At 42.1% G+C, this 25,283-nt stretch overlaps 1 protein-coding gene across 3 annotated transcripts in view; it reads left to right on the top strand.

The window, feature by feature from the left end:
- Positions 1-25,283, top strand: part of TENM4 (teneurin transmembrane protein 4) — a gene marked incomplete at its 3' end in the record, with an annotated part of 366,880 nt that overhangs the window by 121,021 nt on the left and 220,576 nt on the right. The gene's annotated exons all lie outside the window — the stretch shown is intronic.

The following is a 25,283-nucleotide window of genomic DNA, read 5'->3' as shown; positions in this document are numbered from 1 at the left end:
TAGGAGACCCAGCCTGTGGGAGCTTTAGCCATGTAATTAAACATGGGTTGTACGTGAGTTTTTGATCTTGTGCCACCAAACTTTACGATAAATATAATAAATAAATATTTCCTTCGCTTCATAGCAAACTGGACAGATGCTCACAAAAAATGTTTTGATGGCACTCTTCTAGTTATTCTTGAGGCATTAAGAGAGTTACCTACATCAAAAATGTGAAATAAGAATGGTGATTTAGTTTGATGGTTACAGAATAGTGAAAGCCTGCTCAAGAAGCACTATACAATTACAGAAATATTACCAGTAGCCTGTAGAACTGGACATTTGTAGACAGGTTAAAAGACAGCAGAATTAGAGGACTATGAAATACTGAATTTAGGAGTGGTTGTTAGTGGGTAATAGAACAGAGAAACATTATGTCTGGCATATGATAGAAAGATGGTGCATAAGGTAAAGTTGATGAAATACAGCCAAGGAATAAGACCATGATTTACAGTGATATCTGTACTATTATTTGAAGTGTTCCCTTCAAAATAAGTTATTTATCTTCCATTTTCTGCGGGAATCTGGAAATGCAGATGTCAGGGCTGATGGTTGCCTGCGGTTACACTTGCACAGCTTTCCTGACCTCTTCAGTGCCTGTGACCAAATGCAACATCTGTGCTTTCCAGTCTATGTTGTTTTGATTTACTCACATCCCTTTTTTTCCCCTTTTCTGTTTTCTTCTAGCTTTCTTTTATTTGGGCTCCTCAACCCACAGAGAAATCCCTTCTGCCTGCTCAGACCTCTGTTGCTGATACTTTATCTCTGACTCTTCACTGGCTCCTTCCACTGGCTTTCTATTACTTGGTTTTCAAGCCCAAAGTGTCTCAGACCCTTGTCCTTTACCTTGTTCCCTGTAAACCTTCCAGTCTGACATTAATGCCAGCTGCAGTACCACCTTCTCCCTGCATGCAGTTCCTATCCATCTGATAGCTTGTGATGCCCAGGTTTGCCATGTTTGCTAACTGACCTCCTTCACATCCTTGTTTGAAAAAAAACATTTCAGCCATTTTTCTGCAAGAAGTTTATCTCCCTGTCCAAGTGAAAAACCTTAAACCCCCAAGTTTATGGGTTGGAACTAATTTCTGTAGTCGAAAAGCACAAGTCAGGATGGTTTACATCATTTTATAGTAGCATCTAGTAATGTTTGGATCCCTCCACCATTGGTAGATGGAGCCTAGAGACCCAGCTGAAGCTAGAGCGATCCTGTATGTTGATAAGACTGATGTAATCATTTGACTATATGAACGTCACTTTGGCTGTTCCATGGTTTCTCTATTGGTAATCCAAGCTTTTACTTAAAATTTAATGAGCTTTTACTTTAAAATTTAACCCCAGCTTTGATTATTTTTTTGTGACTCGTAGTAGCTCGAGGAAGTCCAGCCTGAGTACCTTCTCTGTGCTTTGCAAGCAGCAAGAAATGAGCTCACTAAAGAGCATCTCACAGTCTTTGGGGTCTGAGGACCTGTGATAACCTGTAACCACTCTGCACTTGAGATACCGAGTGAATGTAGCTCAGTGTCACTGGTATGGCCAAGCCTCTTGTCAGCTATGTGTGTAGTTCTGTGGTCCCTGTCAAAGAAGTGATATCTGAACATTTCACATGAATATCATAGAATCCCAGAATTTCCTAAGTTGGAAGGGACCCATAAAGATCATCGAGTCCAACTCCTGGCTGTACACAGGGTCAGACAAGTCAGAGCAGGGCACTCAGTGCCTTGTTCGGATGCTTCTTGACCTCAGCCCAGCTCGGTGCTGTGACCTCGCCCATGGGGAGCCTGTGCCAGTGCCCGACACCCCTCTCAGTAGAGAATCTTTTCCTAACATCCTATTTAAACCTCCCCTGGCGTAGCTTCACGCCATTAATATGTTTATCCTCCCAGTACCTGGCAGAAGCAGGACAGTGATGGCAGTAGGACTGCTACCGTCGCAGGCTCTGTGATGTGAAATGAGCAGTTCTGGTTCTCCCCAGCAGTGAGTGGTTTTATGAATGCACAGTGTAGATCTAACATGGGAATTATACCAGGCAAGTCTGCTGAAGTTAACGGATTTATTCTAGACTGACATTATGTGTACCGCAGATCAGATCCTCTCTCATACAGAATTCATTATACCATCGAGTTCTCCTCTGGTCAGACCCGGTAATAACCATGCAAGTTACTGTAAAATATGGTGCAGTATAAGAAATAACTCCACAGTGAAAATTGCTACGGTAATGTACAATTAGTCTGCACATTGACACTGAATAGCAAAAGTATGTTGAAACAAAATCCAAACTCTGCAGGAGCAGAGACACTTAACATCTCTGAGAAATACCTTGCAGCAGCACTTGTCAGATTCCTTTTCAGCTGTAGTTTCCCCTGCGCGTGGATGCTGTACTAGGGTTTTTTTTAAGGAACACTATTGCTCAAGAGCTTACCTTTTAAAATACCTTTCAGTGGATGCTAAAAATAGTTCTGTCATTGTCGTTAGAGGCTTGGAGTGCTGGATCAAAAATTGATTAAAATATTTAGCACCTTAGAGATCATTTTCTACGTTCTAAAATTGCTGATGTACGTAGCAGGCCTCATTATTGAACCCTTTTGAAGCTTGATACGTTCTCTAACACTTTGTCTTAGTTTAGATGGAAATCTAAATTTTCTTCTCGGTTATTCCTGTGCAATCAGGTACCTCCCACAGAGACAGGAGTAGAGTTTTGAGATTCTGAGAGCAGCTTCATTGCTATAATGTAGGTGCCTCAGGGCTACCACCAGCTGGCAGAAGAAAAGGTGAAGAAGATTGAGAGGGAAGCAATGGCATCTCGAGGTTTGTGCAGACTCTTGGGCTGCCTCAGAAGAATAATTAACCAAATTGCAATCGTATACACTTAGGTAGACCCAGTAAAATCCATAAATTGTTTTTACATGTATTTGGCTTCAGATGTTTTATTTGTGATAACATCTGAGGTTCAGATAAGCCAGTTTAGCACTCTCTGTTTAGGTTATGTCAGCTGGTTTGTAAAGTCAAACTTGTAAATTGGGTATGCTTGATGTGAAATTATAAGCACAGTGTTACTTTCTACCTGAACACTGTGGCAAGTATTCCAAAATAGCCATTTAAAGCAATTCTATGAAAGCATTTCCAATTCCAAAAGAACACAAACATATGGCATAGTGTGTAATGCACATTTTCATTTTCTTAACTTACATTTGTATACTAAATATATATTATATGCTTTTGTTTTCCACACCAAATGCATCTGACAAACTGGTGAAAATTTAAATACTTCCACTTGTACTAATGACACATCCCTGCATTCATTTTGTATCAATTCTTGCATTTTCACAGACTAAGAGTCTTCACCGAAAAATAACCCTTGTAATTACACTTGTCATCCTCTCACTTGGCTACAGCTACGAAGGTAAAATACGGTAGCAAACTCGTGTTTGAAATGGCATTGGCTCCACTGTAACTCCCAAAGGTCACCATCATTAAAATCTAGGGCATGAGTTTTACACATGTCACTAAGATCATGCAGATGAAGAAAATAATCTACAGGGAAAGAGATTTCAGGGCCTTGTAATTCTCCAAAGCACTGATTATATAATGCCTAAGCTAGTGGGGGCTGCAGAAAATAGAAATATGTGAAAAAGAGAGCAAAAATTATGGATGAGGTCAGTCGAGGCAAATAACGTGTGTGTTGTAAGGTCAAGGCTGTCCTTATCTCCAGTGCCGAGAACTTCTCATGATTTCCTTCATCCAATAGCACAATATTGAGCATTTTCATTCATGTGATAATTACTTACACGTAAAAGGGAACTGACAGGTGTAGTTGCTGAGCCTCTCTCCATCCTCTTTGAAAATCCTGGGCTGTATCGCAAGAGGTGTGGCCATCAGACTGACAGAGGGAATTCTGCCTCTCTGCACTGCTCTGGTGAGGCCTCATGTGGAGTACTGTGTCCAACTTTGGAGCCCTCTGCACAAGAAGGACATGGACATGTTGGAGCGTGTCCAGAGGAGGCCACAAAAAAGATCCAAGGGCTGGAGCACCTCTCCCCCTGAAGACAGGCTGAAAGAGTTGGGCTGGTTCAGCTTGGAGAAGAGAAGGTCCTGGGGGGGACATTGTAGTGGCCTTCAAGTCCCTGAAAGGTACCAAAGAACTGTTCCCAAGGGCATGGAGTGATAGGACAAGGGGTGATGGGTTTAAACTAGAAAAGGGGAGGTTTAGGTTGGGTATTAGGAAAAGGTTCTTCAATATGAGGGTGATGGATCACTTGAACAGGTTGCCCAGAAAGGTGGTGGAGGCCCCATCCTTGGAGTCATTCAAGGTCAGGCTTGATGGGGCTCTGAGCAGCCTGGTCTAGTGAAGATGTCCCTGGTTACTGCAGGGTGGTTGGACTAGATGACCTCCAAAGGTCCCTTCCAGCCTAACACATTCTATGATTCTGTGAAAAGTCATGGTAGTCAGACAGAGTCTCTGGTGAATAGGAAGAGGGAAACATCACACACGTATTTAAAAAGGGTTAAAAGGGGGACCCTGAGAATTTTTTGGCCGGTCAGGTGGTTATGTGGCTGATAAGGTCATGGAACAGATCCTCCTGAAAGCTAAGTCAAGGCATGTGGATTCCAAGGACGGATTACAGACAGCCAACATTGCCTCACAAAGGGTGCATCGTGCCTGACTAATATGGTGGCCTTCTACAATAGAGTGACTGCATTGGTGGGTAAGGGAAGAGCAACTAATGTCATCTATCTTGGCTTCTACATGTCCTTTGACATGACCCCCCACACCAACCTTGTCGCTAAACTGGAAAGATAGAGGTGGTTTGACCTTGGCTGATGGTCAGATGCCCACCAAGCCTCCTCAACAAGGGAGAAATTACAAAATACCAAGCTCATGGGTCAAAATTAGGACTCACCAATTGCCATCACAGGAAAACAGGCTCAACCTGGGGAAATTAACTTTTATTGGCAATTTGACAGAGATCTCACTCGTGTCAAATTTCCAAAGACAAATAAGAACATGTCTAAAACCACATTCAACAATTCTGATAACACTGAAAACAAAGGTGCTTGGATGCGTGATTGTCCAGGCAATGACATTAGCTCCACACCACTCTGATGTTTATACATACACTCGTCTAACTGCACACAGGATTCACCTCAGTTTGACATCTCAGAGTTGCAATTATTTGTTCCCTTGACATGTATTGATTCCTGTGCTGTGTATTGACTGTCAGATCTCTTTCTTGTCATTTCTTATATGTTCTATGCAATATCCAAAAGGCTTTTGTAGTGTTTTCCTCCACCCACCCTACCCCAAATTCCTTCAATATGCTGCCAACGCTGCTGACACTGCCTGGTTCGTGTCAGGTTGCAATGTGAGAGCACTGAATCAGGTGCTGTAAATCTGTATTGGACTATTTGTTGTAGTGGCCTTGTTTTTCATAGGATCTTTGATTGTGTGAGCACATGCATTAGAGCTGAATGAGAAGTTGTCAAGTGTTGAAATTTTAACAGAAAGGGATGCACTGTACCCGTCAGTGCAAAGAATATAGAACTAGGAATTCAGATGTTGCTGGGGGAGGTTCAGCCTTGAGAAGAGAAGGGTCTGGGGAGACCTTAAAGCAGCTTTCAGTTCCTAAAGGGGCAACAGGAAAGTTGGAGAAGGACTGGTGAGAAGGACATGGAGTGATAGGATGAGGGGAAATGGGTTTAAACTAAAAGAAGGTAGATGTAGATTAAATATGAAGAAGAAATTCTTTACTATGAGGGTGGGAAGGCCCTGGCACAGGTTTTCCAGAGAAGCTGGGGCTGCCCCTGGATCTCTGGCAGTCTTCAAGGCAAGGCTGGTTGGGGCTTTGGGCATCCTGGGTTAGTGGAGGGTGTCCCTGCCCATAGCTGGGAGTTGGAACTAGGTGGACTTTGAGGTCCTTTCCAACCTAAACCAGTCTCTGACTATGATTCTATGAAGTATTTTGTCACTGATTGCAGAGTAACAAGGGTAACACAGAACGATCTGTGAATACCTACAGAGAGGGTATGAAGAGGAGGGGCTGAAAAAGAAAAAAGAGAGTTGTAATTGCCTTAATAGCCTGGAAATTATGAAGCACATCATCTGACTAATAACGAGGAAATTTTCTTTAAAATCCATCTCTCAGCCTGACCTAACAACAATCAGGTCAGACAAATGTTCCAGACTGGTGGGTACGATACAATCTTGTAGAGAGGGAAAGGCTGACTGTTAAGAACAACCTGATAGACATTTTGCCACTGATTTAATTATGATGAGGTTTGGCTGTAATATGTTACCATGGCAATTGTCTCTTAATTACCAAGTTCTCACAGGGATAGTACAAATGAAAAACAAACAAAAAATCAGCAGAAATGTTTGATCTTTTCTACCACAACTGCAAATGACTGGTTTTGATATAGAAATGATTGGGAGATATTCTATGACCCCATAGCATATGAGTTTCATTTAGATGATCCTCATGGTCCTGGCAGCAAACTGGGGCGTCTGTAAGGGGAAAAGAAGGAGACAGATAAGAAGAGTATTCCTAAGAATGTAATCATTTACGATTTAGTGAACTAGCTCCTGGTCTAACTAATACCTTGGCTTCAGTGGAATTTATTTTGGATTTACGTTGGTGTAAACAGGATCATATCTGATCCACATCTGGATCACTGAACCTTATTTAGCCACAAGAAATATATATGGTATTTCCTGTAATGTGGGGTATATTATGTTGCTGTAGTATTTGCTAAATCACATAACTTGAAACTTAGTCATCCTGTTTTGCAAGGGCAGTTTATAAGGAAAGAGGATTTTTAATTTTTTTTTTTTATGTAATATTTGATGTCTTTCTTTCAAGGGTAACTTCCAACCTCCATCAGACTGTGGTTTCATTCTAATTTAAATCATTAAATTCAAGGGAGGACAAGGTAATCCATCCTGAAGAAAAAAAAAAATCAATACAAGTAGGTGTAATTAGTAGTACTTTCCTCTGGTAAGTCAATGGTGTAGAAAGGACTGAAAAACCACTGCAGACTACATTTGTTCTTCCTAATGTATTGTGACTTCCTCACAGCTTTTATAATGAAGTTGTTTAGATCTCCTCTAGGAATGATACATCTTTTTTTCTGGTTAAACATACTGACAGGCTCTAATATGCCATGACTAATTTTATCTATCAAGAAAGACCCAGACATTAAAACTCATGTGGGCAGCAGGAGTTTTAATTTTCTTATTTGTTGAAAACCAAAATAAGCCTTTGATGAAGTACTTACTTCACACTTCATGTTTTTACTAAGTTTACTACATATATTTATATGTGTAAATCCTTGGGGATATTCTATCTAGACCTGAACATGCTTCCAATCCCTGAGAGGCTTGGTAACAAGATTTGTGTGCTATGTACATTGTTGATTGCTCCTTTACATTCTCTCTGATTTGCCAACAGAGTAGCCTTTTCGCAAATAGTAGTAACCAAAAGATGAGAGCATGAGTACTTCATGGGTTTCCATTTCTCCACCAATCAGGTTATTTTCTTCATAAACTTGTTCTAGCAAGAATTAGTGTAGCATGCATCAGCATCTGAAATGGAAAAAAAAAAGCCCCAAAACCATCAAACTCACAACTCTTTTTGGAGTGCTCCCAAGATGCATCTTTTCTGGACATTGATGTCGAAGCAGATGTTTGACTGGTAATATCCTAACACAATTTTGCACAGATTTTGTCTGATGAGTTTACATACTCATATTAGTTTTGAATACTTTGTTCTGGATTCTTAGCATTTTTGAGTGCTCTACCTGCTTCCTTTTCCTCCCCTTTTACGTCTTGCTGGGTTCCCATTTCCAAAATGGACAACTGATCTTCAAGAATGCCTGTTACTGTCAGCCACATTGTTTTCTTTTGAAAGCCTAAAACATTTAAGCTCAGTCATTGAATTTTAATTGCCACCACAGAACCCCCTGTGTCTTACTGGTCTTAGGTTTGTTGCTCCTCTTCTGGTGTTAACCTCTGTACCACAGCAAAGCTTTTATCAGGTCTTTTACATCTCACACATATATTCCTAGCTAGAGGCAGGATTGGTCTATGAAAATGAAGTCCCTGTGCACTTAGTCACAAATCTTTGTGCTCGACTTTGTTTTTGTTACTTCAGAGTTCACTATTTTAATGTACAAATCAAGCACAGGTCCTTTCATCATTTCATTACCTTTAATTATAGTCATAATCATCTTAATATGGAGTCCTGTTATCAGATGCTCTTAACAAATTAATGCCGTAAATTACTTGGAGAATCTAGGGTGAAAGTTGCTATGCAATAAAAAATGTTGTTTATGGTTTTGGCTCTCACTGTACCAGAGAGATTATTTTAAAAGCATTGTGTCCCAAATAGTGAAAATATCACTTTACTTCTTCACTAGACACCGTGCAATTATACAGAAGCTTTTGGGAGTTGTAACTGGCAGCTTTACTACAACAAATTTAAAGAAATGGAGAGTGTAAATTCCCTGCTGCCCAGAGTTTTTCTATGAGGTCGACCCATCTTTTGGCCCAGAAGATCCCATTAGAGTTGGGATGGTGGGTTCATTTCAAGGAGAAATCTGGTGCTGTGCCTGTGAATCTTCCATAGGAGAGAGGTGCAGATAAATTTGAGCATCTACTTCCAATCTTCCTGGATTATACGGCTTATAAAATACAGCTTTAAGGACAACTGTCCTGGCAGGGCAGGGCTGGGGGCAGAGTGTCAGATTTCACTGATGGAGGAAGATCAGGGTTGGTCCAGAAGAATCAGAGAATCACAGAATCACAAGGTTGGAAAAGACCTTTAAGATCATCAAGTCCAACCGTTCCTGTCCTGTGCTAAACCATATCTCTAAGTACCTCATCTACCTGTCTTAAACACGTAGAGAGATGGTGACTCAACCCCCTCCCTGGGCAGCCTGTTCCAGGCCCCAACAACTCTTTCAGTAAAAAATCTTTTTCTAACGTCTGATCTGACCCTGCCCTGGCGCAGCTTGAGGCCATTTCCCCTTGTCCTATCTCCTGTCACCTGGCTGAAGAGACCATCACCCATGTCTCTACAACCTCCCTTCAGGTAGTTGTAGGTGGTGATAAGGTCTCCCCTCAGCCTTCTCTTCTCCTGGCTAAATATCAGAAAACTGATAGATCAGAAAAACCATGGAAGAGATGAAGACAGTCTGGTCCTTCTACCAGTGATCCCTTCTTCAAGGCTAACCTTATCCTCTTGGACCTCTTCTCTATCTTAATTTATATAATTTTTCAGTGTGATGTGCTTTTTTCTGGCTACAGTTGACTATTCCTCGCTAACTCTATCCACAAACCCTGCTCATTTCTTTTACTCCAGTGAGGCATCAAATACTGATTAATCTCAGTGCATCTCTGGCTTCTGAAACTTTCCTTAGGAGCCATATACTGCCCACACTGTGCACAAAACTGCTGCTGATATCAAGAAGTACCTTGCAGATCAAGGCATGTATTGGCAATACAGGAGTTTTGCTGCATATCAATGACAGTGTTTCTCTGTGGGAGTTTCTGTGCAAGGTAGGCTGCTAGATTCATAACTGCAAACACCAATCTGTCCCTGTCTTGACTCTATCACTGGAACTGAGTGATAAAGAAAAGTCCTACCTGGTTTCAACTATGAAAGTTACCCTCAAGTATGAAGGTATTATTTTGCAGAACGTGAGTTGTAAAATTCCAACCTTACTGATGCCTTCCAGAGTTTTACAGTAGTCTTTGGTGGAGTCAGGACTTCATCCTTCACGCAGCTGTTCTTTGGCAGGTGTGGTGGCCTTCCAGGGATGAGGTAAATGATTCTTCCCTGTAATATGGATATCAATTTGGTAAAAGTGTGAAGTGCTTTAGGAACCTTTAGGATAAAACTAAGTCACCCAAGGTTCTAGGCATAAACATATTCTCTGAAATTTAAAACTTAGAGCTAAAAATATCCAGTCATTGTTCATTTAAATCATGTTATTAAGCAATTGTACTTCTACTTCAGAAATGTATTTTTGGAAAGAAGTTCCCTCACAGTAGACTGAATAACGTGTTATGTTAACATTCCTAAAACCCTCCAGCCAGTTATTCATCCCACTGTTTAATTTACAGCCTGTGGTTTACGGTGGGTCTGTTCCAGACCGTACATCATTCAGCTGGGGGCTAAGGGAGGCTCTGGGACTATGAAGGGAACAAAAAAACCCCCCACAACCCTTTATCACACATAGTTCTGAAGTTACAGATAATAAAATATATCTTTATGATCATCTCTTTAATTAAAACTAAAAAATTTTGTCACCCTCACCGAGTTGTGCCAATTGCTGCCTGTGGCTGATAGTAAACTAGTTTTAATAAGATTGTCCTTAAAAAGCAAGGCAGTGTTTTAATACGACTCCATACTGAACTTGATTTGTTCTGTTTAAAAACAGTTAGAAAGGAGTATAAATTTTATAGCAAATGCTTCCAGTATGAAGCTAGTATAAATTGTTTTTCTCCATGAATAACTACCAGTGTTTGAAGCAGAAGTTTCATATAGAGTTGAAATGTCTATTTTCAGGATACTTGAAGGTCATATAAAATCCCCTTCCTGAGCCAACCAGTTGTTTTAACTCTGGTTCTTTGACAATGCACATATAAAATTATTGTTTATTGTTTTGATCACACCGAAGCCCTCGATAATATATAGGTGTGTGCGTGTGTGCACCTTCTTCATAAGCTGCTGATCTTCCATTTCTAAATCATGCCATGCTCACATTTTGTTGAACAATATTATAAGAAATTATTACTTTATTTTGACATTTTTCCTAGGAAGCTCTCCTAAACTGCTTCGGAGAATGTCAAGAGCACTTACAGAAAGTAATGAAAAGAACCTTAGAAAATTCATCTTTCATGATAATCTGACTGAGCTTTAAAGTCGCACACTTCATGCCAAAGTGTTATCTGAGTGTGCTGTCATTCTCTCCAACAGCCACATGCCACGGGAATCCTCAGCTAATATTGGACTTCGGTTAGTGCTAGGACTTTGCATCTCCAAAGTACATTATTAAACAAGCTAAGAACCTGGCTTCAGGGGCCTGCAATAATATTGTTAATTCAGGGCTTGATTTTTAAAATTTCATGATGAATTCTTCAAGGTCACTGATGTCACTGAGCGGCACAGTGCCACGGACATAAATGGGAGGTGGAACGTAAGTTCTTCCTATTGGCATACATGGAGTTATCCATAATCCGGTGGCAGTTTCACACGTAGGCAGTTTGCAGACTTGTCCATGGAGTATGACTTGCAGAAATAGATATGCTTCTTTCAAACTTTTTTCTGTCTAATGTACTTGACAATAACTGATCCCTAGCCTGGTACAGGATTTTTTCTGTTTCTCCTGTACTGAAGAAAACCACAAAAGTCACTAGGATAATAAAGAATAATTCTGTTTCAACTTCTTTGCAATTTTTTTCAGAAAAGCAATCTTTTTGCTCCACCAGAAACCTATTTCATAGAAGCATAGAATCATAGAATCTTTTAGGTTGGAAAAGACTCTTAAAATCATCGAGTCCAACCATTAACCTAGCACTGCAAAGGCCACCACTAATCCATGTCCCTAAGTACCACATCTACACGCCTTTTAAATACCTCTAGGGATTCAACCACTGCCCCTGGCAGCCTGGTCCAGTGTCTGACAACCCTTTAGGTGTAAGAAATTTTTCCTAAAACCCAATCTAAACCCCCCTGGTGCAACTTGAGATGGTTTCCTCTTGTACTATCACTTGTTACTTGGGAGAAGAGACTGACCTTCACCTGGCTACAACCTCCTTTGAGGTAGTTGTAGAGAGCCATAAGGTCTCCCTTCAGTCTCCTTTTCTCCAGGCTAAACAACCTCAGTTCCCTCAGTCTCTCCCCATCAGACTTGTGTTCCAGATGCATTACTATGTTCATTGACCTTCTCTTGACACACTCCAGCATCTCAATGTCCTTGTAGTAAGGGGTCCAAAACTGAACACAGCATTCAGTGGGGTGGCCTCACCACTGCCCAGGACAGGGGGACAGTCCCTACCCTGATCCTGCTGTCCACACTGTTCCTGATACAAGCCAGAATGCTGTTGGCCTCCTTGGCTACCTGGGCATGCTGTGGATCATGTTCAGTCGGCTGTTGACCAACACCCCCAGGTCCTTTTCCTCTGTGCATCTTTCCACCCACTTTTCCCCAAGCCTGTAGCATTGCCTGGGGTTATTGTGACCAAAGTGCAGGACCTGGCACTGAACCTTGTTGAACTTCATGCAGTTGGCCTCAGCCCATTGATACAGCCTGTCCAGATCCTACTGTAGAGTCTTCCTACCCTCCAGCAGATCAACACTCATGTCGACATAGTTTCCATCTGAAAACCCACTGAGGGTGCCCTCGATCCCCTCATCCAAATGACTGATAAAGATATTTAAGAGAACTGGCTCCAGTACCAAGCCCTGGGGAACATCACTTGTGACAGGATGCCAAATGGATTTAACTCCATTCACCACAACTCCTTGGGCCTGGCCATCCAGCCAGTTTTTTACTCAGCAAAAGTATGCCCATCCAAGCCATGAACAGCCAGTTTTTCCAGGAGAATGCTGTGGGAAACAGTGCAGAGGCTTCACTAAAATCAAGGTAGACTACATCATCAGCCTTTCCCTCATCCACTATTTTATTTATTAATTTAACCTGTTTTCCAAGATTCAAGTTGATTGGCACCAAGGATTGTTTTAATGTCTGATGCCAGTAACCGCAATACCTTCTGGTAGAGAAACAAAATTTAAAGTGCAAGAATTTAGAAAAGTCAAAAATCTCTTAACTATTACACAGTTCTTTCTCTGTGTACATGTTTGTACACATCTGTCTATCTGTAACAAGGCAGAGAGATGTACAAACTGAAATTCAGAATAATAGGTCAAAAAATAACATCAGAACACGTAGAAATGTCTATATGATCTATTTATATTTTGGTGTATGTGTATTTATAGTTTTGTTGATATTTGTTGCATCCTAGAGATTTATATTGTAAAACATAGAAGCAAAAAAAAAAAAGAATGTGATAAATGAGACTCATCGTGAATTTCTCTTCTCACAAGTGTGTTGCCAGAGGGACTGCATTAATTAGTGCTGAGATGTTTAGAGGCGGAGGCGTTATGGATAGACAGACAAACATACACACCTGACCAATTGCATTGCCCTCCGTCATGGTACTTTTGTGAACAAAGTGCAGCATTGCTGAGGGGTGTCTTGACAGATTCATAGTTTTGATTTTCTTTTAGTGGCCTCTTCAAGTGTTAATAAAAATATAAAAGTTTTATGTCTGTTTCAGAATTATGTGGAGTGCAGCCTTCTGCCATCACGCTTCCGAGAATGTCAAATAGAACCTGAAGGGAAAGGTCATGGAGCCCAGCTCTCACAAATCACATTCCTGTGCCAAAGGGAATAAGGTTTTCCACCTGCACGGAGAGATTTTACACTTAACTGCACCCATGGTTTTCACCAAAGGAAATCAGTCAGCTTTTGTATACGCCGTGGATGGGGCGGGGGATGTAGGTATTAATCACGGTGACAGACATCATGTCAGTCACAGCTGTCAGATAGAATTGTCACCAGTTAATGTCGGGCTTTGGAGGTATTTAACAGAAATGGCTTTGTTAAAACTTTAAAGGCATGGAAAAAAAATAAAATAAAAAAAGAGAAGGATGGAAGTAAGGAGGGGGTAACAAAGGAAAAACTGGCACACTGATTGTGTCCTGTGCGTGCTTGTTTGGTGGCACCTGGCTGGCAGCACGGGCAGAAGTTGGTACAAAGTCATGAAAAAAACCTTCATTTGCCAGCAACGACTTGAAATAGCTTATTTCAGTTGCTGCCAACATGAAATTTCCCTATTTCTTTCTCTAGAGTAAATAATTAAAATCATTAGTGCTTGTTGGCATTGTGCTACACCACATCATGTCACATTCCATAAGCGCTTTGCTGTGAAATAATGGAATTGTGCATTTCCAGAGACTGATTCATTCACAAGCCCGGGACCTGCACAAACCAAAAAGAAAAGGGACAAAACCTCAGATCTCTGTGCTGTGCAGCTCCCCGGTGGCTCTGGGAATTACATGCCCCTCAGGGGTCAGAATCCAGACCCAAAACTTGCAAGTTAACATTGAATACAGTCATTTTTAAAAATATTTTTGCAGCATATTAGTCTTTCACCCTGAGCACTAAGAGCATTTAGCTGGTCCCATCATGCAGTCGAACTGCATGGAAGTTGTATCACATTGTACTTGTGAAAGGACGGTCTCGTCATCGTGACTGCTAACAACATTGTAAAAATCATATAAAACAGGCTATTTCCTCAGTTACTATAAATAGTCAGCTTTGCTGATGGAGCTGGGGATCTGTCAGTCCTGTTTGTTTGTGTACAGTTAAGTCACAACAGCGCTGCAGTTTAGAGAAGATTTTTGAAGGGCGTAAGCAAAATAGAGACTGTTCATTTTATTTTTAGGGAGAAACAGGCAAAGATCAAGTCTGTATTTCAAAGCTTTTCCAATATAGGTATCTGAAAAAGAAAGCCAACAATATTTGACAGAGCTGTGCTCGCAAAATTCTGAGTTTATTTGCTATTACAGCAGCCAAAGGCTGAGAGGTGAGGAGCTATAGCTCGTTTGCATGATGCCTTATGATATATAGAAATATATATTTATTTGTTAGTTTATATACCTATCCCAGAAGAGTTAGCAATTCCACGGCTTGAGTTTTCCAAGGCTTCCATTGCCTCCAGTATATACTTTCAGGGTAGTTAAAGGTGTTTCAGGAAGCCTGGCAGAAAATATGGAGTCTCCAGGGGTGCAAGAAAATTTTCTTAGTTGGGCACTGTAGAGGCTACTTTCCTATGTTTCCAGTAACTTGCTCAAGAACTTCATTATTTTATTTAAATTTAAGTAACTCATTTACACTATGTTTTTTTTTCCTCTTTCCTCTGTCTTTAAGGCAATGACTCTTCATAAACTGTCACAGTCTAAATAGTAATCATCTGCCTTGTTTGTATTAGTCTGTGATTCCCTTTTATTAAGTTAAATAAAGAACACCATGGGTTAAAAGTCTGTATATCATCACAGAGCTGTTTAGGTTAGAAAAACCTTCAAGATCATCAAGTCCAATCATCAATCCAACACTGCCAAGTCCACCACTAAACCATGTCCCTAAGCACCACATCTAAACGTCTTTTAAATACCTCCGGGGATGATGACTCAACTATCCTTTGACATTGACACGGAACTTTTTAAAAGCATTAATTTTCAGGTGTTCAGTTCAATCAGGTGTATACTTATGAAAAAGCAACCACCCAGACCTCTTGTTGACTATGTAGATCCAAAGCTCGAGAGCCTACCATCAAACAAAAAATTGATTTCAAACCCAAATGTCAATAGTTTGCTTTTGCAAAGGCACTTTTGCACTTGAGAGGAAAGCTTGCATGAAATGTACACATTTGATGAGAAGAAATACAGAGAAGATGGCTTGTATGGAGTTGATTTGGTATACCTGTTTGTTTCCCATGGACAGTAAAACCAGTGTTAACCTGCACAGCTAGACAGGAGCTTCAACTAGGTTTACATGTGTACCTATACCATGGGCCTGATTTCTAATGTCATTCATCTAGACAAAGTTATTTAAGGGTGTTTCACAATTAAGTCTTCATACTGTATAAAGCCTGGACTTATCTGTCAGTAACGAGGTGCCATTTTATCTGCTGTGTGGTTTCTAGGCCCTCCATCTCCACTTGCTACTGGTTACAGTCTTGTTGAAAGATGAATGATTGTATTGCTGGAGGCCAACTTCAGCTTTTGATAATTACAGCGTCTTTTTTCACTGTTCCTGGTACATAGAATCATAGAATGGTCTGGGTTAGAAGGGAACCCAAGGATCACAGAGTTTCAAACCCCTTGCCACAGGCAGGGCCACCAAGCTCCAGGCCTGGATCTACACAAGGTTGCCCAGGGCCTCATCCAACCTGGCCTTGAACACCTCCAGCGACGGGGCATCCACCACCTCTCTGGGCAGCCTGTTCCAGCACCTCACCACTCATTCTGTAAAAAACTTCCCCCTAATATCTCATCTAAACCTTCCCTCCTTTAGCTTTAATCCATTCCCCCTTGTCCTGCCATAGGATTCCAGGAGTCTCCTGGATCATGTATCTTTCCCCACAATATCTAAAATAGCTATGGATGGTGACTGGAGATATTCACAGGGACACTGTGGGTAGTGTTGACATGAAAAATTTCTATAGTTTTATGTTCTGAAACATTTTTTTGTTGTTTTTGTCTAATTACTGTAGCACTGTTCATTGCAAAACCAATGTCCAAGTTGAACATTTAGAGGAACACTCGAAACTATTTACATCTGTATAGCACTTTTCTTCTCCTAAGTAGTTCCCAATGTTTATAGACCTTTTCTGGACAAAAGACTGCACCGAATTTATAATACAGGTATGCACAGGAAGCTTTTTCTTAGTCATCCATATAACACATGGAGTACTAGTGAGATACAAGGCTGTAAAGACTGGGATTTAAACCAGATTAGGTTTAATAAATGCAAGTGTAGAGTCTTGCATCTGGGACCTGTCTGGATGCCTACCTGTGTGACGTGTCCTAGGGAACCTGCGTTGGCAGATGCATTGGACCCAATGATGTCTGGAGATCCCTTCAAACCCCTACGATTCTGTGATTCTGTGATTCAAGGAGATTTAGGGAGACCTTATCGCTCTCTACAACTACCTGCAAGGAGGGTATAGAGAGGTGGGGGTTGGTCTCCTCGCAGGCAACAAGCGATAGGATGAGAGGAAATGGTTTCAAATTGCACCAGGGGAGATTTAGGTTGGATATCAGGAAGAATTTCTGTACTGAAAAGGTAGTCAAGTAATGGAAGAGGTTGCCCAGGGAAGTGGTGGAGTCACCGTCCCTGGAGGCATTTAAAAGACGTAGAAGTTGTGCTTGGAGACAAGGTCTAGAGGTGGACTACTTAGGGTTAGGCTATGTTTGGACTCAGTGATCTTGAAGGTCTCTTCCAACCCAAGTGATTCTATGATTCTATTCTACTCTATGAGCTCAACTTCTGGGAGACTGAAACAGAATGCACTTCAGAATCATGACATACATGGTGATGCTTTTAACTGGGCGGTGAGGACTACATTCTTCTCTGGTGAGAGTCCTTGAGGAAACAGCAGCTCCCTATTATGCCATTACTTAAAATAAAATTGAGAAAAAACATCAAGGTAGCTTCACATTTCTGTTTTGTTACTTAATGGAGATTATACATCAGTTCTCAGTTTTCTTTTATGATGCAATGTCATTTTGTGGCTTAACATTTTGAAAACCAGCAGCATAACTTGTTGCTAGAGAAAAACATGTATTTCACAGTGTGGTGCAAACACTCCTCTTGATGGTCAGAAAAGCTAGTTTTAAATCAAATTCAGTGGATATGCTTCTTAAGGAGAGGTCCACTTGCTCAAATTATACCGCTGATTCCAGTTTTAAATATTAGTGAGGGAAAACAGATGTCTCTGTGCAGATAAATCATCAGAATACCGAGTGACCCCTTTCACTGCATCTCTATCACCATCCTGTGGGGTGGCCTCCTCATTAGACCATCTATCTGACTATCCCATATAGACAGAGCCTGTTGTAGGACATTGCTTGAAGGAAGAAATTCTCTAGATTGCAGATTATCAACAGCAGCCCTGAGATGGACCTGCTTGATACAACAGAGGTGCCACCTTTGTACATTGCTTCAGCCTAGAAATGCTGCACATTCAGCTCAATGCAATTGGGTCACCTGGCTGCTACCAAGGTTGCCTATTAGCAGACAGTGTCTTTCAGATTTGTCTCCTCCTATTTTTCCACTATCTGACAACTTGGGGTTGAAATATTCTGCCTCCTTTTCATTTTGCAGATGCCATCATGGGCTTGGATGCATCTGATAGGGAACCTGTTGCTGGCAAGCTGTCTTCTAACAGCAAACTCTCGGCGCGCCTTATGAGGGTGCTGGGGAAGACCCAGTTTAGTCTTTCATAGTTAACCTGACCTTAAGTGGCTCATCAGATTCACGAATGAAGGCACCCCAGTTTCCATACCCAGTGGCACCCAAAGGGTCAGGGATCCTGTGAAGGTCACTTCAGCTGGTGGTGTGAATTCTGAGAGTGAACATCTCCGGCATATTGAAACATGGTCCTGGAACCAGAGCCAAAGCAAGGCTTTTAGTTTCTCTGTCAGTTGAATCATAGAATTATAGAATGTGTTAGGTTGGAAGAGACCTTTAAAGGCAATCTAGCCCACCCCCCTGCAGTGAACAGGGACATCTTCACTAGATCAGGTAGCTCAGAGCACCATCAAGTCTGACCTTGAGTATCTCCAGGGATGGGGCCTCCACTACCCCTCTGGGCAACCTGTTCCAGTGATCCATCACCCTCATACTAAAGACCTTTTTCCTAATATCCAACCTAAATCTCCCTTTTTTGAATTTAAAACCATCACCCCTCGTCCTATCACTCCATGCCCTTGGGAACAGTTCTTCTCCAGCTTTCTTATGGCATCTTTCAGGTACTCTAAGACCACTATAAGGTCCCCCTGGAGCATTCTACAGGTTGAAACAGCCTATCTTCATAGGAGAGGTGCTCCAGCCCTTGGATCACTTTTGTGGCCCTCCTCTGCATAGTCTCCAACAGGTCCATGTCCTTCTTGTGTTGAGGGCTCCAAAGCTGGACACAGCACTCCAAATGAGGTCTCCCCAGAGCAGAGCAGAGCAGAGCAGAGCAGAGCAGAGGGGCAGAATCCCCTCTGTCAATCTGATGGCCACACTCCTTGGGATGCAGCCCAGGATGGGGCTGGCCTTCTGGCTGCAGATGCACATTGCTGGCTCATGTCCATCTTCTCATCCATGAGTCCCCCTCAAGTCCTTTTCCTCAGGGCTGCTTTCCACATGTCATCTCCTAATCTGTATGGGTAACAGGGGTTGTCCTGACCCAGGTGCAGGACCCTGCACTTGGCTTTGTTGAACCTTATGAGGTTCACCTGGGCCAACTTCTCCAGCGTGTCCAAGTCCCTCTGGGTGGCATCCCATGCCTCTAGCAAATTAACTTCACCACTCAACATGGTGTCATCAGCAAACTTACTGACAGATATCACTAATAAAGATATTAATCAGCACCGGTCCCAGCACAGACCCTTAAGGAACACCACTTGTGACCATCTGAATGCAGACTTCATTATTATAAAGATTGTTTCCTTATTCAGTGGTGAGTATTCCTCTGTGTATGGGTATAGACGATTGCCTGAAGTCACACTACCAAGTTAGTCAGCGCAGCTCCTGTTGAGTTTAAGTTCAAGGGAGCAATGAGTGATTCATTCCACCTGGCATTATATACAGTGAGTAAAGAGAAATATTTCCTGTAGCTAACCCAGACCCCAGCCAGGCATCAGGCTGTCTGAATATGAGCAGACATACAAATGACAAATGTGTGGAGGAACAGGAGAAGCTGGGAAATAAAAAGACGAGAACGTATCTGAGGTTAACACATTTGCCCTGAACACAATCCCAAAACCTAATGAATCAGAAAGTGTAATTGTTACACAGACTAATTTCAAAACAGTGCTACTCATTAAAGATTAAGGGAAAGGAAAGGAACACAGGGTTTAGACCTTTTATTTAAATTTTGTCATATTAGCTCCTCATTCGTAATCTTTGTACGGCTCACATTTAGTGATTTTTTCATTCACAGGATTCTGTCGAGGCTCCCTAATATGTGCCAAGTACAAGCTTCATTAACTGAGTTATCTTTCAGCTCTGCTCTATCTGTGGTTACCAAGCCCGTGTTAGTCAATGACATTTTAATGTTAAAAAAACAGACAAAAAATGCAACACAAAAGCAACTTGATTTATAGAATCACAGAAGCATTAAGGTTGGAAAAGACCTCCAAGGTCATCTAGTCCAACCGTCTCCCTACCACCTCTATTACTCACTAAACCATGTCCCTATGTACCTCATCCAACTTTTCCTTAAACGCCCCGAGGGCTGGTGACTCCACCACCTTCCTGGGCACCCCGTTCCAATGCGCAACCGCTCTTTTGGAGATGAAATTTCTCCTCATTTCTAACCTGAACCTCCCCCAGCACAACTTGCATCCATTCCCTCTTGTCCTGGTGCTACTTATCTGTGAGAAGCGGTTGATCCCCAGCTCACCTCAACCTGCTTTCAGGTAGTTGTAGAGAGCAATAAGGTCTCCCCTGAGCCTTCTCTTCTCCAGGCTAAACAGTCCCAGTTCCCTCAGCTGCTCCTCATCAGACCTGTGTTTCAGACCCTTCAAGAGCTTTGTCTCCTTTCTGTGGACATGCTTCAGGGCCTCGATGTCTTTCTTATAATGAGAGGTCCAAAACTGAACACAGTATTCTAGGTGCAGCCTCACCAGAGCTGAGTACAGGGGGATAATCACCTCCATGGTCCTGCTGGCTACACTAGTCCTGACACCAGCCAGGATGCCATTGGTCTTCTTGGCCACCTGGGCACACTACTGTCTCATGTTCAGGAGAGTGTCAACCAACACCCCCAGATCATTTTCCTCTGTACAGCTTTCCAGGTCCCCTGCCCCAAGCCTGTGGCATTGCCTGGTGTTATGTCCCACATGCAAGTCCCAGCAGTTCACCATGTTGAACTTCATCCCATTGGCCTCTGCCCATCAATCCAACTTGTCCAGGTCCCCCTATTGGTGTTATTTGCAATCAGATTAGCAAAGTTTCATTACATTTGAAGTGTGACATATTTCATGTTTGACACACTTTGGAGACCCGTTAGATAAAATGAGGCTTACAGGGGCGGTTGCATAAGTTCTGAGCTATTTCACCTTCCATGGTGCCAGACTATCTTCAAGAAATACTAAACTTTATCACCAGGACACTCTTCCATTGTCACCTGGCATCTAAGGCTGCAAAGACTCCTTTGCTGTTAACTGATCTCTTGTGCTGCCCCTTCAAGGCAAAAGTCATCCCATAGGTTGTGTTACCTGACTACTAAAAATTTGGAGGGAGGGGTGTTGTCTCACAAGGCGTTTGTTTGATTCCTCAGTACTGCATTAACTTAGGTGATCCTTCTGAAAAGCATGTGTCAGGTTTTTCGTGCCAACAAGTAGAAAGGGAATGATAAACTCTGTGTCTTTTCCAAGGAGGAAAATGCAAGGAGGAAAATTTTGAAAATGACCTCTTTTTGAGCAAACCAAGTAATTACTCTTTTTAAGAAATCCAAATGGGAACAGCTAGTGCTTAAGAAAGGTCTGGAGAACCTAGCACAGTTTGTGCAGAGGCCACAATGTTCTGCTTGTATATAAAGCCTTCTGAATTCCTGTGGTTCTCTTGTCCCAGTAAAGGCTTGGTGTTAGGCACAGAAAGCTTCCCTCTGCCCCACCCATGTGGTGGGATCTGCAAAACATCAGTGCTGCCTAGGCAGAAACATTAAGTTCCTTAACCCGAGAAGAAGAAGAAAAAAAAATGATAATAAGGCAAAGGATACAGTTACTAATCCCAGTCAAGGTATATTAATTTTGGTACTGCTTAGACATGACATAAGTGTTCTGAATTTGTATATGAATAAAATTAAAAATATTCTGGGAGGAAAAGCTACCTAAATGTCAGAGAAAGAAATACAAGCTATAAAATCCTGTGAAAAATTGCATAGACCAGAGTAAGATAGATGTGCTGTCTTTACTTCGCAAAGAAATCACAGAGGGTATGCAAATAGAGACTGAAAATGACACATTTTTACTTGATTCGAAAGCATTATCCATAATAGCATCTGCAATGTGTCTGCAATAATAGGGTGTAAATTGGAATTTACATAACAGATCTTTGGAAACGGGCTCTGACTCACTGTCTGAAAATGGTGTTTCCAGTAGAAAAAAGTCAACCGATAGCAGGAGAACTTCACAAAACACCTATTGCACATTTCACAATTCACCCACTTGCCTCCCTTTCCTGTTTGTGCAGAGTATTCATCTCAGGCATCAGTTGTAATAAAAACTCAAGTAACTGGTCTTGGAAAGATTTGGTGTGTTACTCCTGATTAGACAAGTCATTTTCTCTGGGATGCATTAAGTTCTTTTGAATGGTGATGGATTGACAGCCCTAAAAACTGGAAATCCTTGATTTATGGTCAACTCCCTCAGCCTGGAATTAATACATTGTTCCTATTTTCCTTTTTCTGCCAGCAGACATGATCCTGAGACTGCACTTTTTTAGTGCATTGTGTGGCTATCTTCCTTCTGCCTCTCAGCAATCATGGCTGCTGTCTGTTGAGTGGGAAAATTAGTCACTAATTTAATTAAGCTAGCAGCACAATTCTTCCATGGTTGGATTTTTTTCTTACCTCCATGATCTGGGCTTCAGTTAGGCACAGTCCCCAGTAATAATCCAGACCAAGGATGGTTGGATGCTTTGATTCACAGCACAGCTGAGGTCAGAATTGGTTTGATTCTGATATTCCTTGGCCATTGCTCTGTCCTTCTCTTTGGTTTGCTGGCTGATGCACAGAGTTTTTCAGGGCTAACTAGTGTTAGGCCACTATGTCATTATTTATCTTGGATTAATTTTGCTATGTCAGACTTCCTGGAAAGGATCTGTCTATCCAAACTAGATGAGCAGGATGGACCCTTTCTTTTTTAAGCTTGTTGTTCTCTGTTGTACTGATATAGCATAGAGTGAGCAGTACCTTTAAGGTGTTCCTCTGACCTTCCTCAGAGCAGAAGGTTTGGGACTCTAAAAGCACTCAGTTCTCCCTATGGAATATGTACCCTTGGTCACATGTCTAACCTAAAAAAGCCAGAGGTAGATACACGTTCACGGTGCTGTCTTAGCAGACTTCACTTAAGTAATGATTTCTCTCCCTTCTTCCTCCCCATTGTGGCACAGGGCTGTATATGGGAACGCTGCTCCCTGTCATCATCCATGGGCTGCAGGGGTACAGCCTGCTTCACCATGGTCCTCTCCATGGGCTGCAGGGGAATCTCTCTCTCTCCGGGACCTGGAGTGCCTCACACCACACTCCCTTTTCATCCCTTCCCTGGCCTTGGTGCCTGCATAGTTTCTGACATCTTCTCACTTCCTTCTCTGAGGGCAAAAAGCGTCTGCTTGCTTTTTTTTTCTCCTAACTGTGATCTCCAGAGACACCATGACCGTTGCTGATGGGCTCAGCCTTGGTCAGCAACAACTCCAGGTAAAGCCTTTGACACGGTTTCTCACAGCATTCTGACTGAGAAACTGGCTGGCACTGGCCTTGATAGGTGGACCCTCAGCTGGGTTAAAAACTGGCTGGATGGGCCCAAAGAGTGGTGGTGAATGGAACTAAATCCAGCTGGAGGCTGGTCATGAGTGGCGCTCCAAGGGCTCAGTCCTGGGTCCAGTCTTGTTCAACATCTTTATCAATGACCTCGATGAAGGGATTGAATGCTCCCTCAGTAAGTTTGCAGATGACACTAAACTGGGAGGAAGTGTTGGTCTGCCTGAGGGTAGGGAGGCTCTTCAGAGGGATCTGAACAGACTGGACTGATGGGCTGAGACCAATGGGGTGAAGTTTAACAAGGCCAAGTGTAGAGTGCTGCACATGGGACATAACAACCCCATCCAGCTCTACAGGCTTGGGGGAGACTGGCTGGAGAGCTGTCAGGCAGAGAAAGACCTGGGAGTGTTGGTTGACTGCAGGCTGAATATGAGCCAGCAGTGTGCCCAGGCGGCCAAGAAGGCCAACAGCATCTTGGCTTGTGTCAAAAACAGTGTGGCCAGTAGGTCCAGGGAAGTGATTGTTCTCCTGTACTTGGCATGGATGAGGCCACACCTTGAGTACTGTGTCCAGTTCTGGGCTCCTCACCATAAGAAGGACATCGAGGTCCTCGAGTGAGTCCAGAGAAGGGCAACCAGGCTGGTGAAGGGGCTGGAGGGCAAATCCTATGAGGAGCAGCTGAGGGAGCTGGGGCTGTTTATCTTGGAGAAGAGGAGCATGAGGGGAGACCTTATCACCACCTACAACTACCTGAAGGGAGGTTGTAGAGAGGTGGGCAATGGTCTCTTCAGCCAGGTGACAGAAGATAGAACAAGGGGAAATGGCATGAAGCTGTGCCAGGGCAGGTTTAGATTGGACATTAGAAAAAAATATTTTACTGAAAGAGTTGTTGGGGCCTGGAACAGGCTGCCCAGGGATGTGGTTGAGTCACCTTCCCTGGGTGTGTTCAAGAAAAGGTTAGATGAGGTACTTAGGGATATGGTTCAGCTTAGGATGGGAATGGTTGGACTTGATGATCTTCAAAGGTCTTTTCCAACCCTGTGATTCTGTGATTCTTGCAACAGCCACCCCTGCAGCCCCCTCCTTCTCCACCAGAACCCAGCCATGCAAAACTACAACATTCTAACACAATAATGACACCTTTATAATTCAAATCTGAGAGGTGTTTTTGCTAGATCACCTCAGCCACCCTAAGGCTTTGGTACAATCAGCTATAGTTAACAGTAAGAGAGTGTAAGTGAAGACAAAGTGAGAAGGGGAGGGACCCGCTGTCTCTCACACATATTTATATTTTATCTTATGTGTCTAAATATCCAAGGAGCTACAAAGATACTATAAATCCTTTCCCTGTTTCTCTCCTGAATCCAAGTCCTAATCCAGATTTCAAGTGTCACTAAATGTCATGGTAATTGTTGATACCATTCACTATCTCTATAGAGATATACTATATATAGATAGATACACTATATATAGATAGATAGATTTATATAAAAATAGATATACTATCTATAGAGTTCAGTTCTGAGCTCTCCGCTTAGACAGTACCTGTTTTTCATGATACACAAATCTCTCTGGTAAGTATATGATTGATAGCATTTGTTTTTTTTTTTTTTTTTCAGATTATGCATTTATGATTTACAAACATAAACCTACTAAAATCAGAGAAGTTTGTTTCCTGTATCCCATATCCAGTATGATGAACTCTCAAGTCTCCCTCTATAAAATATTTTAGTTTTAATGTATTTCCAGAAAATATATAGGGGAAAAAAAATAAAAATCCTTGATACTTAATTAAAAAACTAAACATACCAATATAATCAGCACAAGGTTGTCTGTCCTAAATGTTTGCCTTCCTCAATCTACATCCCTCAGACTCTTGGCTAATAGTTTTGATTTTTACTCAAAGCAGCCATATCACTGATCTTTG

The sequence above is a fragment of the Gallinula chloropus genome, assembly GCF_964237585.1.
Source record: "Gallinula chloropus genome assembly, chromosome: 1".
NCBI classification, from domain to species: Eukaryota; Metazoa; Chordata; class Aves; order Gruiformes; family Rallidae; genus Gallinula; species Gallinula chloropus.
Note: the sequence above shows the minus strand (reverse complement) of the source record. Positions and strands in the feature narration are given on the sequence as shown.